This window comes from Elephas maximus, chromosome 14, assembly GCF_024166365.1.
Source record: "Elephas maximus indicus isolate mEleMax1 chromosome 14, mEleMax1 primary haplotype, whole genome shotgun sequence".
Classification (NCBI taxonomy): domain Eukaryota; kingdom Metazoa; phylum Chordata; class Mammalia; order Proboscidea; family Elephantidae; genus Elephas; species Elephas maximus.
The window spans coordinates 33,468,280-33,485,114 of record NC_064832.1 but is presented as its reverse complement, the minus strand read 5'-3'; the positions used below and the strand labels follow the sequence as shown (position 1 = coordinate 33,485,114).

The 16,835-nt window shown below is 40.8% G+C and overlaps 1 protein-coding gene across 1 annotated transcript in view; it reads right to left on the bottom strand.

Moving 5' to 3' along the window:
• Positions 1–16,503, bottom strand: part of LCP1 (lymphocyte cytosolic protein 1) — a 108,078-nt gene extending 91,575 nt beyond the window's left edge. The window contains exon 1 of the mRNA XM_049853352.1: positions 16,426–16,503. The gene's annotated coding sequence lies outside the window, so the exon portion shown is untranslated. The remainder of the gene's footprint in view (positions 1–16,425) is intronic.
• Positions 16,504–16,835: the final 332 nt, after the last annotated feature.

The following is a 16,835-nucleotide window of genomic DNA, read 5'->3' as shown; positions in this document are numbered from 1 at the left end:
TCATATATAATAGATTCACTTGTTTCTTGGGGTCTTTGTTGTAAGAGGGACCACTGGAAGCATCTGACTACTCCACCGTCTTGGCCCCACCTGCTTCATAGGGTTTTTAATGGCTAATTTTGGGGAATAATTTTGGGGAAAGTAGGTTGCCAAGCCTTTTATCCAAGGCACCTCTGGGTGGACTCAAGCCTCTAAACTTTTGATTAGCAGCTGAATGGATTAACCATTTGTACCACCCAGGCATACCTCCAAAAGAATGGGAGGGTAGAAATTGGAAACAAACCAAGAAAACTAAACCCATTGCTGTCGAGTCGATTTTGACTCATAGTGACCCTATAGGACAGAGCAGAACTGCCCCATGGGGTTTCCAAGGAGTGGCTGGTGGATTTGAACTGCTGACCTTTTGGTTAGCAGCCAAGGTCTTAACCACCGTGCCACCAGGGCTCCAAAACTGGAGATAGTAACTGTAAACTAATTTCAAAAGTTTTATTGAAAACAGAAGAAGAGAAGTGATGTGGGAGCTGACTAAAGGGGGAAGTAGGCTCAAGAATTTTTTTTTTTTTTATAATTTTTATTGTACTTTAAGTTAAAGTTTATAAATCAAGTCACTCTCTCACTTATATATACCTTACTACATACTCCCAATTACTCTCCCCCTAATGAGACAGCCCACTCCTTCCTTCCAGTCTCTCTTAAGAATTTTTTTTTTAATGGAGGAGAAATAATAGGATGTTTCTATGATTCCAGGAATGATCCAACAGGGAGAGGAAAAAAAAAATGCAAAAGACAGAGGGAAGATTTTCCAGAGCAATTTTCTTGAAAAGATAAGAAAGAAGATGAGATTCAGTACACAAGTGGAGGGCTTGGCCTTGTCTAGGACCAAGGAAAGCACATCCATTGTAATAAGAGAGCAAGCAAAGGGAATGGTCCCAGATGTTGGGAGGTGGGCCTGGGAAACTGTTCTGTTTGCTTCTATTTTCATAACAAATGAGGTTGGGGAAGGCGGTATAGAAGAGTTGTAGAGAAAGGAAAGTATATAAAAGAATTGCCTCTGAGTTTGAAAGAATCAATGTTTTGGGACAATATGAAGTGGTAGCTGAGTAACATTTTAGGCTAGTAACCACAAACTTTACATTATTTTCCCTTAATTATTCAACTTTTCATTTTGAAATAATTTCAGACTTACAAAATGTTGCATAAAGGTTCAAAGAATTTCCATACATTTTTTTTTCTTTATCCAGTTTCCCCAAATGTTAACATCTTACACAATCATAGTACAATTGTCAATACCAGGAAACTACCATTGGCCCACCACTATTCACTATTCTATAGGCCTTACTCAGGAAACCCTGGTGGCGTAGTGGTTAAGTGCTACGGCTGCTAACCAAGAGGCTGGCAGTTTGAATCCGCCAGGCGCTCCTTGGAAACTCTATGGGGCAGTTCTACTCTGTCCTATAGGGTTGCTGTGAGTCGGAATCGACTCGACAGCAGTGGGTTTGGTTTCGTTTTTTAGTTATAGGCCTTACTCAAGTTTAGCAGACTGTCCCACTAATGTCCTATTTCTGGATCAGGATTCATTATCCCACATTGCATTTAGTCATCATGTCTCCTTAGTCTCCTTTAATCTAGGACAGTTCTTCAGTCTTTCTCTCATCACCTTGACACTTTTGAAAAGTACTGTCAGGTTATACAATGTCATTCAATGTGCGTTTGTCTGTTTCCTCACAATTTAATCATGGTATGCATTGTTGGTGACAATACCACATAAGTGATGCTGTGTCCTTCCTGGAGCATCCTGTCATGGGCAAATGATGCCTGCAGTCTCCTCTGCTGTAAAGGTACTATTTTCCCCTTTGCAATTAGTACATTGGCAATCATGAATTTAAAATACAAGCATTCAGCATGGTTTCTCTCCACTTCGTGCAGCTACACTGGTGTTTGCAGATACTGACTAGGTGAAGAGTTGAATTTAATTCATGTGGTTATCCAGTGAGTACCTCAGCTAAGGACTAACCTGAAATAGTTGCAGACACCATTAAAGAGGAGAGTTAACTCCCTCCATAGATTTTCAATGTGTTGTTGTTAGGTGCTGGAGAGTTTTTTCAGACTTACAGCAACCCTAGACCCTACGTACAACAGAAGGAAATACTGCATAGTCCTGCGCCACCCTCATGATCGTTGCTTTGCTTGAGCCCATTGTTGCAGCCACTGTGTCAATCCATCTCCTTGAGGGTCTTCCTCTTTTTCGCTGACCTTCTACTTTACCAAGCATGATGTCCTTCTCCAGGGACTGTTCCCTCCTGATAACATGTCCAAAGTATGTGAGACAAAGTCTCCCCATCCTTGCCTCTAAGGAGCATTCTGGATGTACTTCTTCCAAGACAGATTTGTTCATTCTTTTGGCAGTCCACGGTATATTCAATATTCGTCACCAACACCATAGTTCAAAGGCGTCAATTCTTCTTCAGTCTTCCTCATTCATTGTCTAACTTTAGCATGCATAGGAGGCAATTGTTTTATGTTGATTGTTTTTATGTTTTATGTTATGTTTATGTTGAGGTGTAATCCATACTGAAGGCTGTGATCTTTGATTCTCATCAGTGTTTCAAGTCTCTTCACTTTCAGCAAGCAAGGTTGTGTCATCTGTATAAGGCAGGTTGTTAATGAGTCTTCCTCCAATCCTGATGCCCTGTTCTTCTTTATATAGTTCAGCTTCTTGGACTATTTGCTCAGCAAACAGAGTGAATAGGTATGGTGAAGGGATACAACCCTGATGCACACCTTTCCTGACTTTGATCCATGCAGTATCCCCTTGTTCTGTTTGAACAGCTGCCTCTTAATCTATGTACAGGTTCCTCATGAACATAATTAAGTGTTCTGAAATTCTCGTTCTTCACAATGTTATCCATAACTTGTTATGATCCACACAGTTGAATGCCTTTGCATAGTCAATAAAACACAGGTAAACATCTTTCTGGTATTCTCTGCTTTCAGCCAGGATCCATTTGACATCAGCAATGATATCCCTGGTTCCACATTCTCTTCTGAATCTGGCTTGAATTTCTGGCAGCTCCCTGTTGATACACTGGTGCAGCTGCTTTTGAATGATCTTCAGCAAAATTTTACTTCTGTGTGATATTAATGATATTGGTCGATAATTTCTACATTCGTTTGGATCACCTTTCTTGAGAATAGGCATAAATATGGATCTCTTCCAGTCGGTTGGCCAGGGAATTGTCTTCCAAACTTCTTGGCATAAACCAGTGAGCACTTCCAGTGCTGTATTTGTTTGTTGAAATATCTCATTTGATATTCTATCAGTTCTTGGAGCCTTGTTTTTTGCCATTGCCTTCAGTGCAGCTTGGACTTCTTCCTTCAGTACCATCAGTTCCTGATCATATGTTACCTCCTGAAACGGGTGAACATCAACCAATTCTTTTTGGTATAGTGACTCTGTGTATTCCTTCCATCTTCTTTTGATGCTTCCTGCGTTATTTAGTATTTTGCCCATGGAATCCTTCAGTATTGCAACTCAAGGCTTGAATATTTTCTTCAGCTCTTTCAGCTTGAGAAATGCTGAGCGTGTTCTTCTCTTTTGGTTTTCTAACTCCAGGCCTTTGCACATGTCATTATGATACTCTACTTTGTCTTCTTGAACTTCCCTTTGAAATCTTCTGTTCAGCTCTTTCTCTTCATCATTTCTTCCATTTGCTTTAGCTACTGTACATTCAGGAGCAACTTTCAGAGTCTTTCCTGACATCCATTTTAGTCTTTTCTTTCTTTCCTGTCTTTTTAATGACCTTTTGCATTTTTCATGTGTGATGTCCTTGTCTAGTCTTTGGTCATTAGAGTTTAATATGTCAAATCTATTCTTAAGATGGTCTCTAAATTCAGGTGAGATATACTCAAGGTCACACTTTGGCTCTTGTGGACTTGTTCTAATTTTCTTCAGCTTCAACTTGACCTGGCCTTGTTCTCACTGATGATATTGAGCCTTTCCATCATCTCTTTCCACGGATGTGATCAATTTGATTCCCATGTGTTCTATCTGGTGAGATTCCCATGTATCGTCGCCGTTTGTGTTGGTGAAAAAAGATATTTGCAATGAAGAAGTCGTTGGTCTTGCAAAATTCTATCATGCAATCTCCAGGAATGTTTCTATCACCAAGGCCAAGTTTTCCAACTCCTGATCCTTCCTCTTGGTTTCCAACATTCGCGTTCCAATCACCAGTAATTATCAATGCATCCTGATTGCATGTTTGATCAATTTCAGACTGCAGAAGTTGGTAAAAATTTTCAATTTCTTCATCTTTGGCCTTAGTGGTTGGTGCGTAAATTTTGAATAATAGTCATATTAACTCATCTTCCTTGTAGGCACATGGATATTATCCTATCAGCATTGTACTTCAGGGTAGATCCTGAAATATTCTTTTTGATGCTGAATGCAATGCCATTCCTCTTCAATTTGTCACTCCTGGCATAGTAGACCATATGACTGTCTGATTCAAAATGGCCAATACCAGTCCATTTCAGCTCACAATTGCCTAGGGTATAGAGGAGAGTTAACTGCCTCCATAGAGTTTCAATGTAGATCAGAACAATCAACTATAGGAAACAGTGTCTTATAGATTGTATATCATCACAAAGGAACAAAATAGACCTGATTTTAAAGATTTCATCTTTAGTGGAAATGCTAAACTTCCAGGAAATACTTCTTAAATCCATTTTAATTATGATGTTGTTGTTTAATCACTATGTTGTTGTCAGGTGCTGTCGGGTCGGTTTTCAACTACAGCAACCCCACGTGACAGAGTAGAACTGCCCCATTGAGTTTCCTAAGCTGTAATCTCTTTGGAAGTAGATCACCGGGTCTTTCTCCCATTGAGCCGCTAAGTGGGTCCAAATCACCAACATTTTGGTTAACAGCCAAGTGCTTAACTGTTGCACCACTACTGCTTCTTTTAATCACTATAGATTTAAATATAAATGAATTTGAAAATAGTCTTTTGAAATCTAACCTGTTCATAAGTAGAAAGGATATTCTAGATTTTCATTCATTCACCCAACAAATATTCATTGGACCAATTCCTCGTCCAATGCTTGAATATCTGGGGTGGGCTACAGTTGATAAATGGAGAAAATAAAAGACGTGTTAATGCTGAGTTAAAGCCAATCACAAAAATACAAATATTGTATGAGACCACTACTGTAAAAACTCATGAAAAGGTTTATACAAGGGACAATCTTTGATGGTTACAACTGGACAATAGATAAGTGGTAACTTTTGGTGAAATGTAAGATAGTATACAATACTGGGGAAGGCAGCACATTTTGAGCAAGGCAAAGTTATGGAAGCTTCATAGGCATATCCAAACTCCCCAAGGGATCAGATTGCTGCATAGAGGGCTGGGGACCATGGTCTCAGGGAACATCTAGCTGACTTGGCATAACAGAGCTTATAAAGAAAATATTCTATATCCTACCTTGGTGAGTAGTGTCTGGGGTCTTAAAAGTTTGTAAGCAGCCACCTAAGATACTCCACTGGTCCCACTCCATTTGGAGCAAGGGAGAATGAAGAGAACCAAAGACACAGGAAAAGATTAGTCCAAAGAATCAATAGACCACAACTACCACAGCCTCCACCAGACTAAGTCCAGCACAATGAGATGGTACCCAGCTACCACCACTGACTGCTCTGACAGGAATCACAATAGAGGGTTCTGGACAGAACTGGAGAAAAATGTAGAACAAAATTCAAACTTACAAAAAAGGACCAGACTTACTGATCTGACAGAGACTGGAGAAACCCTGAGAGTATGGCCCCTAGACACCCTTGTAACTCAGTACTGAGGTCTCTCCTAAGGTTCACCCTTCAGCCAAAGATTAGACAGGCCCATAAAACAAACAATGCACGTACCTCAACCACGCATATGAGACTAAATGGGCATACCAGCCAAGAGGCAATGACCAGGAGGCAGGAGGGGACAGGAAAGCTGGATGAAAGGAAATGGGGAAACCAAGGTGGAGAACGGGAGAATGTTGACACATCGTGGGGTTGGCAGCCAATGTCACAAAACAATATGTGTATTAATTGTTTAATGAGAAACTAATTTGCTCTGTACACCTTCATCTAAAGTACAATAAAAAAATATATTACAAAAAAAAAAGATGTGTTAAATATTGAATTAAAATGTTCAGTTATAGCAAGATTGCAGGATACAAGGTTAATACGCAAAAAAAAAAAAAAACAAACTGTTTCCTACATACCAGCAATGAACAATTGAAATTAAAAATTATATTAGCACCTGCTACGGGTTGAATTGTTTCCCCAAAAAGATATGTTCAAGTCTTAACCTCTGGTGCCTTTGAATGCGATCTTATTTAGAAACAGGGTCTTTTCAGATATTACTAGTTAACATGAGTAGGTTGTGCCCTAATCTAATATGGCTGGTACCCCTATAAGAAGAGGAGAAGAGACAAAGAGAAAGAGAGACATACAGGGAAGATGCCATGGGAGAGTACACAGACAGGCACACAGGGAAGATGGCCATGTGAAGATGGAGGCAGAGATTAGAGTTATCCTGCCACAAGCCAGGGAATGAGTGGGACTACCAAAAGCTGGAAGAGACAAGGAAGGATCTTCCCTAGAGCATTTGGAGAGAGTATGACCCTGCCGACTCCTCAATTTTGAACTTTTAGCCTCCAGACGTGTGAGAGAATAAAATTTCTGTTGTTTTTAGCCACCCAGTTTGTGGTGCTTTTCTATGGTGGCCCTTAGAAACAAATACATGATGCAAATAAATTTAAATATGTAGGTACAAATCTAACAAAATACGTACAAGATCTATATGAGGAAAACTAAAAAACACTGATGTAAGAAATTTAAAAAGGACTAAATAAATGGAGAGATGTTCCATGTTCATAGGTACCAAAAGAAGTAAACCCATTGCCGTGAAGTCGATTCTGACTCATAGCGACCTATAGGACAGAGTAGAACTGCCCCACAGGCTTTTCAAAGAGCAGCTGGTGGATTCGAACTGTGGACCCTTTGGTTAGCAGCTGAGCTCTTACCCACTGTGCCACTAGGTCTCCAACCAGGAAGAGCAAAAAAAAAAAAAAAAAAAAACCAAGAAAACCATTACTGTTGAGTCTGACTCACAGTGACCCTATAAGACAGAGTACAACTGTCCCATAGAGTTTCCAAGGAGTGGCCAGTGGATTCAAAGTGCCATCCTTTTGGTCAGTAGCCATAGCACTTAACCACTACACCACCAGGGTTTCTTAGTTGCTTGTTAGTCTTTATACAGATATTCTGGACAGTGGAGGTCACTCTGGGGACATCTAGAGGTCAAGCAGAAGATAGGTTCTCTCTTCTGTTTTACTAAAGCCCTTTGCCTCTGTGGAGGCCTGGTGGTACAATGGTTAACAGCCTGGCTGCTGACTAAAAGGTCTGCTTCTTGGAAACCCTATGGAGCAATTCTATTCTGTCCTACAGGGTTGCTATGAGTTGGAATCGACTCGACGGCAACAAGTTTGGTTTGGTTATCCTTCACTGGAAGATGCCAACAATGCATTCGAAAGATTTTGACCTCTTAAAATCCACACCTCCACTATGGTGGGAAGTTCTTGAAGCATTCAAGGCTCTAATACTTCTACACCTAAGAAAAAAAAACACTTCTCATTGAAAATAACATTTTCCCCATTATAGTAAGTATAAATCAGTGAAATGCATGTATTCAGAGACACCCTGGGCCATGTCTAGTCCTTAGGAGTGGGTCTACAAATCACCGCAGCTCATCTTACGGCTTACAGTACAAGATTAGCAAAACCGGCCCTTCTGATTCCGAATTGATTTCTACTAAGCAAATGGTGCCAAGCCAGATTTGGTAGACTCGTGTTTCCGCTTTCAGTCACTGTGGTCTATCACTTTAGCTCCTTTTAGTACATATGTACATCACTGACCTCATTAGCGTAATCTTCATTTTACCTCCACTGGGGACATAAAATGTCTCACAACTATGCACTGATAATCTCCATGGAGTGAGTGTGGAGGATGAGCTGTTTTTCCTTCTCCCAAGTAGCAACACCTGGGTAAAGTGATAGACCAAGTTACAAATCCTCTGGACACAGTTCTTTCAATGCTGTGAGCTGGGTATGGGGTGGGGGTAGGGAAGATGGAAAAGTTCTGGTTTCCTTAGCTCCTGCTGAGAGAAGCGGTGACTCAGAAGTGTCTCCTGATGGTGGTCTGATTCTGGGTGGGGTGGGAAGTAATGATGTGTGCGGGGTGCTCCTGGGCACAAGGAAGGCACCCCACTAGCAGTGGCCACGTAAGCTTTCATGACTCAGGACAACGTAACATCTAGTGAGAAACAGGGGCACAGACTAAGTGTCAAGTCGAAAGCAACTAAAAAGCAACTAGTTTGGTAGTTTGCATACAAATCTCTTATAACCTTAAGCAGAGCCTATCATGTTAAATGGAGCCCCTGGGTGGCACAATGGTTAGTGATTTGGCTGCTAACTGAAAGACTGGAGGTGTGAATCTACCCAAAAGTGCCTTGAAAGAAAGTCCTCGTTATCTGCTTCTGAAAAACCAGCCATTGAAAACCCTATAGAGCACAGTTCTACTCTGACACACATGGGGTAGTCATGAGTAGGAACTGGCTGGACAGCAGCTGGCATTATGTCAAATAGTTCTGCTTGGAACTGCAGTGGAGAGAAGAGTGAAGCCCTAACCTGTCTTCCACGTGGCTCCTGAATAGGGCTAGATACCATATTGTCTCCCTCAGAGGGTATTACCTCACCGGGAATAAAGGAACTTTCTCCATATCATCAAGGCATGTGACTACCTGGGGCAAGGTGGAAGGAGAATCTAGGTCCTGAAATTCATTAACTTCAACCCTGATAAAATGTCTGACATCAAAACAAATTATTAGGGTGGGGGATTGTGATTGTTGGAAATGAGGTACAACTGTCAAAAGCACACGAAACTGTGTGAGACTGAAACGTAAGTTATGGTTCTATTTGTCCAGTTATGGTTAAGAAATGGAAGCCCTCCATCAGCATGGGGAATATAAAGTCCCAGCACATGCCCAAGCAGTCTGTGTTTTTCCCCCACCCTCCCTCAGCCACACAGCAGTAGCCTCTCCTCACCTGTGAGTAATCGGACGGTGAGCACAAAGCAGAATGAGAAGTTTGAAAAGCAAATCCATCTCATGCGTGGTTTCAGCTCAGAAACTGTTATTTGTGTTAGGATGAAGAATAAATCATTACAAAGCATTTCTGCACACCCAGGGGTCAAGTAGCTATAAGTATAGAGGAGTAAAACCTTTGGAAATGATTTAAAATTTCATTTCAATGTCTAAAATTATAAAGGCTCAAACTAACAATTGTAAGTTGTATTAATAAAGGTTAAAGCTTGTTGTTGTGTGCTGTTGAGTCAATTCCAATTCATAGTGACCCAATAGGACAGAGTAGAACTGCTCCATAGGGTTTCCTAGGCTGTAATCTTTACAGGAGCAGACCACCAGGTCTTTTCTCCCATGGGGTGGCTAATGGGTTCGAGCCTCCAACCTTTTGGTTAGCAGCCAAGCATTTAACAATTCCAACACCAGGGATCATTGTTTAAGGTTTAGTACCTAGCAAAATGCCTAATACAGAGTAAACCAAACCAAAAACCTGTTGCCGTTGAATTGATTCCAACTCATAGCTACCATATACTAGTAGGTTCCTAATAAGTCATTCTGGAATGAATGACTGAATTCATTAATACGCTTTTCCCCCTGAATTTTATTTATTTTGTTGTTGTTGTTGAGAATATACACAGCCAAACATACACCAGCTTAAAAGTTTCTACATGTACAATTTAGTGACACCGATTACATTCTTCGAGTTGTGTAACCATTCTCACCCTCCTTCTCTGAGTTGTCCCTCCCTCGTTAATGTAAACTCACTGCCCACTAAGGTTCCTATCTAGTCTTTTGAGTTGCTGATGTCAATTTGACCCCATATACATAGTTCTTAAAATAGCACAAAGCTCAAGGCAGACCTTTTTTACTAGTGAAGCTAAACTATTGTTAGATTTTAAGATGACTTCAGGGGATATTTTTGATTTAAGGTTTAAAGATTACCTCAAGGCAATAGTTTCAGGGGTTTAACCGCCCTCCATGGCTCCAGAAAGCCCAGAGTTCATCAGAGTTGGAAATTCTATGGGCATTACCAGATTGGTGGAGCCCTGGTGGCGGAGTGGTTAAGAGCTCAGGCTGCTAACCAAAAGGTCGACAGTTCAGATCCATCAGCTGCTCCTTGGAAACCCTACAGGGCAGTTCTACTCTGTCCTATAGAGTTGCTATGAGTAGAATTGACTCGATGGCACACAACAACAACAACAACACGAGTCTAAAAGCACATCCCTGGGTAGTGCAAGTTGTTAACACTTGATCACTAACCCAAAGCTTGATGGTTTGAACCCATCCAGAGGTGCCCCAGAAGAAAGGCCTGGCTTCTGAAAGGTCACAGCATGAAAACCCTCTGAAGCAGTTCTACTCTGAAACACATGGAGTTGCCAAGAGTTGGAATCAACTGGCTTGGTTTATGGGTCTAAATGCTACAGGTGGTTTTTAAGGGCTGAACAGAGGTCTTGCAGCTCAAGTAGCTTACGGGCATGCACATATTCCTTGTAAGTTTAGAACTAAATTCCTGCAGGTTCCAAATATTCAACTAATCTTCCAAAGTCTGGAGCACAGAGCAGAAAAAGACTTGAGGAAGACTGTGTGCTTTTATAACCTTTCCCTCCAGCCATCCAAACGAGCTTCACGTTGTGCCCTTTAACGCTGTACACCTTTGCTAGGTTCACAGCTGGCCCAGGGGACACAGAGTACAAGGCGGCTTTCTGCCTCGGATTGCTGGTGGAAATGCATCATGGATGCAGCCCAGCTCTATCAGTGCTGACAGGACCTCATGAACTCAATTCACTTGAGGGAAGAGTCCAGGCCTTAATTACATCACTGTTCTCGGACCTTTTCAGGCACGAGCTGTCCTGCAGTTTCTCTGAAGCCCACAGGAGTATAAGGACCTGTGACAGAATGCAGGATGCTGTCTAGAACGCAGCACCTATTTCACACTCAGAAAGCTGTGAACTCAACTCACCGACATAACAGGGCCATCAGCAAACTCAGAGTGATATTCGATGGAAACATGGCCAGGATTCACTCTCTAATACTCCACGTATTCTTGTTCATATCAAGAATCATCACATAAAGCAGGACAAGGGAGACAGGAAACCTGAGTCATTTATTTTCTTATTTTAGTTTTCTAAGAACATCTACTGAGTGCTTACTTTGTGCCAGGCACAGTACTAAGCCCTTTACACAGATTATCTCTTTAAATTCCCACACTACCTTATGAGGTCCTCATACCAATCGCCATGGAGTCAATTTCAACTCATGGCTGCCCCATGTGTGTCAGAGTAGAATTGTGCTCCATGGGGTTTTCAGTGGCTGATTTTTCAGAAGTAGGTTGCCATGCCTTTCTTCCGAGGTGCCTCTAGGTGGACTCAAAACTCCATTTGGTTAGCAGTCAAGCCCGTTAACCGTTTGCACCACCAGGGACTCCACTGTATGAATTAGTATCATTTTAACCTAGTTTTACAGGTAAGGAAACTATTGTGGCTTAAAAAGGTTGAATGTCGGGTCCAAGGGCACAGAGCTAACGAGTGGCAGCAGCTGGATTTGAGCCCAGACAAGCTAAACTTTGCCATGCTGCCTTTGATTGGAATTTTCAATTAATGTGATAATTGCGGAGTGAGATAAAATGCAAAATTTAGAAATGTAAATGTAGACCAGTGTCTTCCACACAGTAAGTGACCAACATTGACATTGCCTGCACTTAAAGATGAGAAATTTCATAACTCGCTGCACGAAAAGCAATGTTGTTTAGTCAAACTAAGCCCAAGGAAACAAAAATTATTTAATTTTGCTTGGTGAAAGGACACAAATATATAGTATCTAATATCAGCTAAGTCCAGAGAGACAAACAATCTAAAATGACCACTGCAGCTAAGGAAATATGAAATTGTTTCTGAGTATTTGGGGTAGTGTGAATAACAAACACTATTCTATCCAAGCAATAAGGAGTCTCTGGGCGGTACACACAGTTAATGTGCTGGATGCTAACCAAAAGGCTGGCGGTTTGAGTCTACTCAGAGGCGCCTTGAAAGAAAGCTTAGCGGTCTACTTCCCAAAAAATCAGCCATTAAAGACTTCTACTCTGACACACGCGGTCACCCTGAGTCAGAATCCACTTGATGGAAATTGGTTTTTATCTAAGCAACGTAAAAAATTTTTAAATTTCTTTTAAAGCTTCTAGCAGCTATAATTAGAGATAAGTAAAGCCTTTGGAAATGATTTAGAATTTCAGTTCAAAGCCTAAGATCATAAAGCCTCCAACTAATAATTGTAAGCTGTATTAATACAGTTTAAAGCTTGTTGCTGTGTGCTGTCGAGTCAATCTGACTCATAGTGAGCCTACAGGACAGAGCAGAACTGCCCCATAGGGTTTCCTAGGTGGTGATCTTTACAGGAGCAGATCACCAGGTCTCTTCTACCATGGGTTTGAGCCTCTGACCTTTTGGTCAGCAGCCAAGCATTTAACTATTGCAACACCAGGGATCATTGTTTAAAGTTTAGCACCTAGCAGAGTACCTTATGCATAGCAGGTTTCCAATAGATCATTCTAGAATGAATGACTGAATTCATTAATACACTTTTTCTCCTAAATTTTATTTATTTTGTTATTGTTGAGAATATACACAGCAGAACGTACACCAATTCAACAGTTTCTACGTGTACAATTTAGTGAGACTGATTACATTCTTCGAGTTGTACAACCGTTCTCATCCTCCTTTTTTGAGTTGTTCCTCCCTCATTAACATAAATTCACTGTCCCCTAAGGTTCCTATCTAATCTTTTGAGTTGCTGTTGTCAATTTGACCCTATATAGATAGTTCTTAAAATAGCATAAACCTCAAGGCAGACCTTTTTTTTTTACTAGTTAAGCCAAAGTATTGCTCAATTTTAAGATGTTTTCAGGGGATATTTTTGATTTAAGGTTTAAAGATTATCTCAGGGCAATAGTTTGAGGTTTATCCACCCTCCAAGGCTCTAGAAAGTCTAGAGTTCATGAGAATTAGAATTTTGTTCTGAATTTTCCTCATTTTGATCAGGATTCTTCTATGGCATCTTTAATCAAAATGTTCAGTAATAGTAGCTGAGCAGCATTCAGTTCTGATCTCATGGCAGAGGAAGCAGTTGTTCAGGGGTGCAGTTAGCCACACATTCCATACCCTCCTATTCCTGACTCTCCTTCCTCTCTTGCTCCAGATGAATAGAGACCAATTATTGTGCCTCGAACAGCTGATTGCAAGCTTTTAATTACCCAGGCAAGATGCAACGCACTAGGAAGTAGCACAGAAGCACTAAACACGTTATTAGGCCAATGAACTGGGATGTCCCATGAAATCATGACCCTAAACCTCCAAAGCAAGGAAACAAATCCCAGGAGGTATTTGGTTGTACATAAGCAGCTTCAGCAGCTACTGTTTTTTTTTTTTGTCATTGTTGTAAATATATCTATCACACTTTTGCCAAAGTAATACACTTTTTAAAACAAATAGCCATTGTCCTTTCATTATGTCTGGGAATATTTCCTTTAATTCTATGATGTAGGTTGCCTGACATTTACTTATTAGTAATGTTTTCATTGAAAGTAATCCCAGGACCTTTAGTTCACACAAAGGAAAATAAATATTATCTTGAAAGACAAAAAAAAATAACTGGCCAAAAAATCTTTGAGAACAGGGTTGAAGTTTTTGTCTTTACAGTGAGATAATGAGGGGTAAAAAGAAAAACCTCTTCTTCAAAATATCTTTATTAACATTTAAGGAAACATAAAACTGTTCTCTAAGTTATAACACAAAAACCCATGAAATAAATGTATACATTTAAGCCTTTGTGACTAGTGAAGTCTAAGGACGTTTCCCAGTAAACATAATTAATATAATCAGGCAGTCTGGTAAATTCAGAACAAGATAATACCTGTTTCTCAAAAGCATTTTCGTGTCCTGGGCTTACCCTGGGAAATTACCAGTTTATCCAATGTGCACTCAAAAGTAACTACTAATTTTTTGAAAGAATTTTTAAAAACTAATATGAGCATAAAAGCACAAATTACTCTAGTTAGTCCCATAAGGTAAAACGCTGAATTAAATCTACATTTACCTAATTGTTTTGAAAAGCTCTGATCTGTTTAAAAGGAAAGAGATTTTTATTTTTATATTTTAATATGTTAAAAAAAAAAAAGTTGCCGTCAAGTCGATTCCAACTCATAGTGACTCTATAAGGACAGGGTAGTACTGCCCTGCAGGGTTTCCAAGGAGTGGCAGCTGGTGGATTGAAATTGCTGACCTTTTGGTTAGAAGACCAACTGCGCCATCAGGGTTCCTTATTTTAATGTGTAACATATTTTAAATACTGTATATTTTAACTCTACATTTTAATAATATTTTCTCCTATTTATTTAAGTTTTTTTTTTAATTTAAGTAGGATAAGGGAGGTATATACAAAAAAGTGAAGATTCAGGCAACAATTTCTACGTCATTCCAACAGAGCTGGTTGTGTCCTTTGCCAACAGCAAATCTTAAGTTCCCCAAGCATCCCCTACTCAGAAGAAAATCAATAACATTACCTGCTGGGTGCCTAGGGTTCCCTTTGTATAAGGCTTTTATCTTATTTTAGCAACATTAAAAAAAAAAAAAAAAACAGGATATATAACTTTGGCGCTCACCGTTACCCTGGCCTAATACAATCTGCTAATAGAGCAAAAGTGGTTGTGGTTCTCTTTGACAAGCTTCACGTGGTTGTGCCAAAGTGCAGAGCTGATGAGACAAATAAGTAGGCTGACAGTACTGTACAACAGATAAAGGAGACCCTTCAAGTCAAAGCGGGAGCTACGTTATTTCAAAGAGACATATTTTAAAAAGAAGAAAACTGATGTATTAATATTAATTTTCAAAATATATGTAATAAAATTATCCAAGTGGAATTTGGACGAGGATCTGGCCTGGTACTTGCCTGAAGAAGTCTTCAGGGAATGAAGTCTGATGCCTAACTCCATGTATGACAAAGCATTTTAAAAATATATTTCGATAAGCACCTTGCCTAGATTTTGACTTTGTGATACTAAGCACAAATTTTCAACGGCAGGCATTGGTCAGTAAAACTGAATCCCAGTAGTTTTCATGGTACAAAAGTTTTTAAGAGCATAGGAACCTGACTCAACTTACATACACACTTATATGCTTAAGAACGTAAACATTTTTCACACTTACAAAATATGCACAAATATGCTAAGTGAACTAAAAATATAAGCATCGAGTTCACACACAGAACTTCCTAACATTGCTGCAGCATCAGATACAAAATATATTATTACTTAACACAAAACCGTAACACTTGGATCCGCCATTCACGGTCAGCTTTTTTGTCTGTCTGAGAAGGTGATCCACGAAGTAGATGTGGGTAAAAATAAGACAAATCTATGGTTTGGGGCAGGAGTCTAACTAGGACAAAGTAACAAGGGAGGAAAACCTACATTTAATACCCTAAAGGAAAACAAATTGCATAATATTTCCCAGAGTCTGACGAAACAGAGATACAACTTTTACTTTTCCACTTCTTTCATTGTTATTTAAAAAATATATACTTGCTCTTAAGCAGAAAAAGGAAGGCTGAGTTAGGAAATCAATCTTGAAAGATGCCCCAAACTAGAACTAGTCTCTCATCTTCCAAGACCTGTTAAGTTCCTGCACCTGCACTTAACATTTTTTTTAAAAAAGGAAGGAACGTCCATATATTTTACTTTCCGAGTTGGGATTTACACATCTACCTAATAAATTCGCCTTCTCCCTCAAATCTCCAGAGAAACATACACATGCGTGCAGCCACAAACGATCACTGTGCATAGGTACACTGTACATACAGGTTTGTCAACACCATGACAGAGGAGACAAGCTACAATACGATAATCAGAACAAATGACTACGTCAATGAAAAATGGGTTTCTAAAGCCACCTGGACCCCCTAGTCCCCTTATTTCTACCCAGTTCCTCTTCAACCAGGAACTTTAAAGCAACAGAAAGACAAAATCGGTTGGATTAAAGGAAGAGAAGGAAAACAGAACGTGCGCTTTTCGGGGACACTGCAAAACTAGCAACGGGACTCTGCTGCGCAAAAGTGCAGTATTAAGGAACGCCAGCCCAGACCCTAGGTAAGAGTTAAGTAGCGGGTAATCGAGAAGACTAAATAAATAATAGTGGTCATTGTCATTAAGAATAAGAATAGTAATAACGATTGTCACCACGGGGTTCCGTACAGCAGGTGCGTGTGGAGCTGGCTTCTGCCCGCAGCCTCACCAACAGCCCCACACAGCTGCATAAGAAGACGAGCGGGCGTGGCGCGCGCCGCGTTCTCGGGCGGGCGGGGTCGGCTCCGCGAGGCTCCACGGGCACGCGCCCGGCCCTCCCGCCCGCCCCCGCCTCCTCGCCGGCCCCGCCCCTCTCCGGCCCCGCCTACCCCTCCAGCCCCGCCCCCCGCCAGTGCCTGCGCATCCTGTGGGCGGGCGAGAGGGTGCGCCCCCAAAAGGCGCGTTTACGGCCTCAGGTTGCTTGAGCCTGTCTCCAGGCCTCTAGCCACAGCTTGCCAGGGGGTTTGGGTGGCCAGGACTGCATGCCTGGAACACTCCGCGACCTCCCTTGACCTCTACCTCGCTGCCTAAGAGTCCGA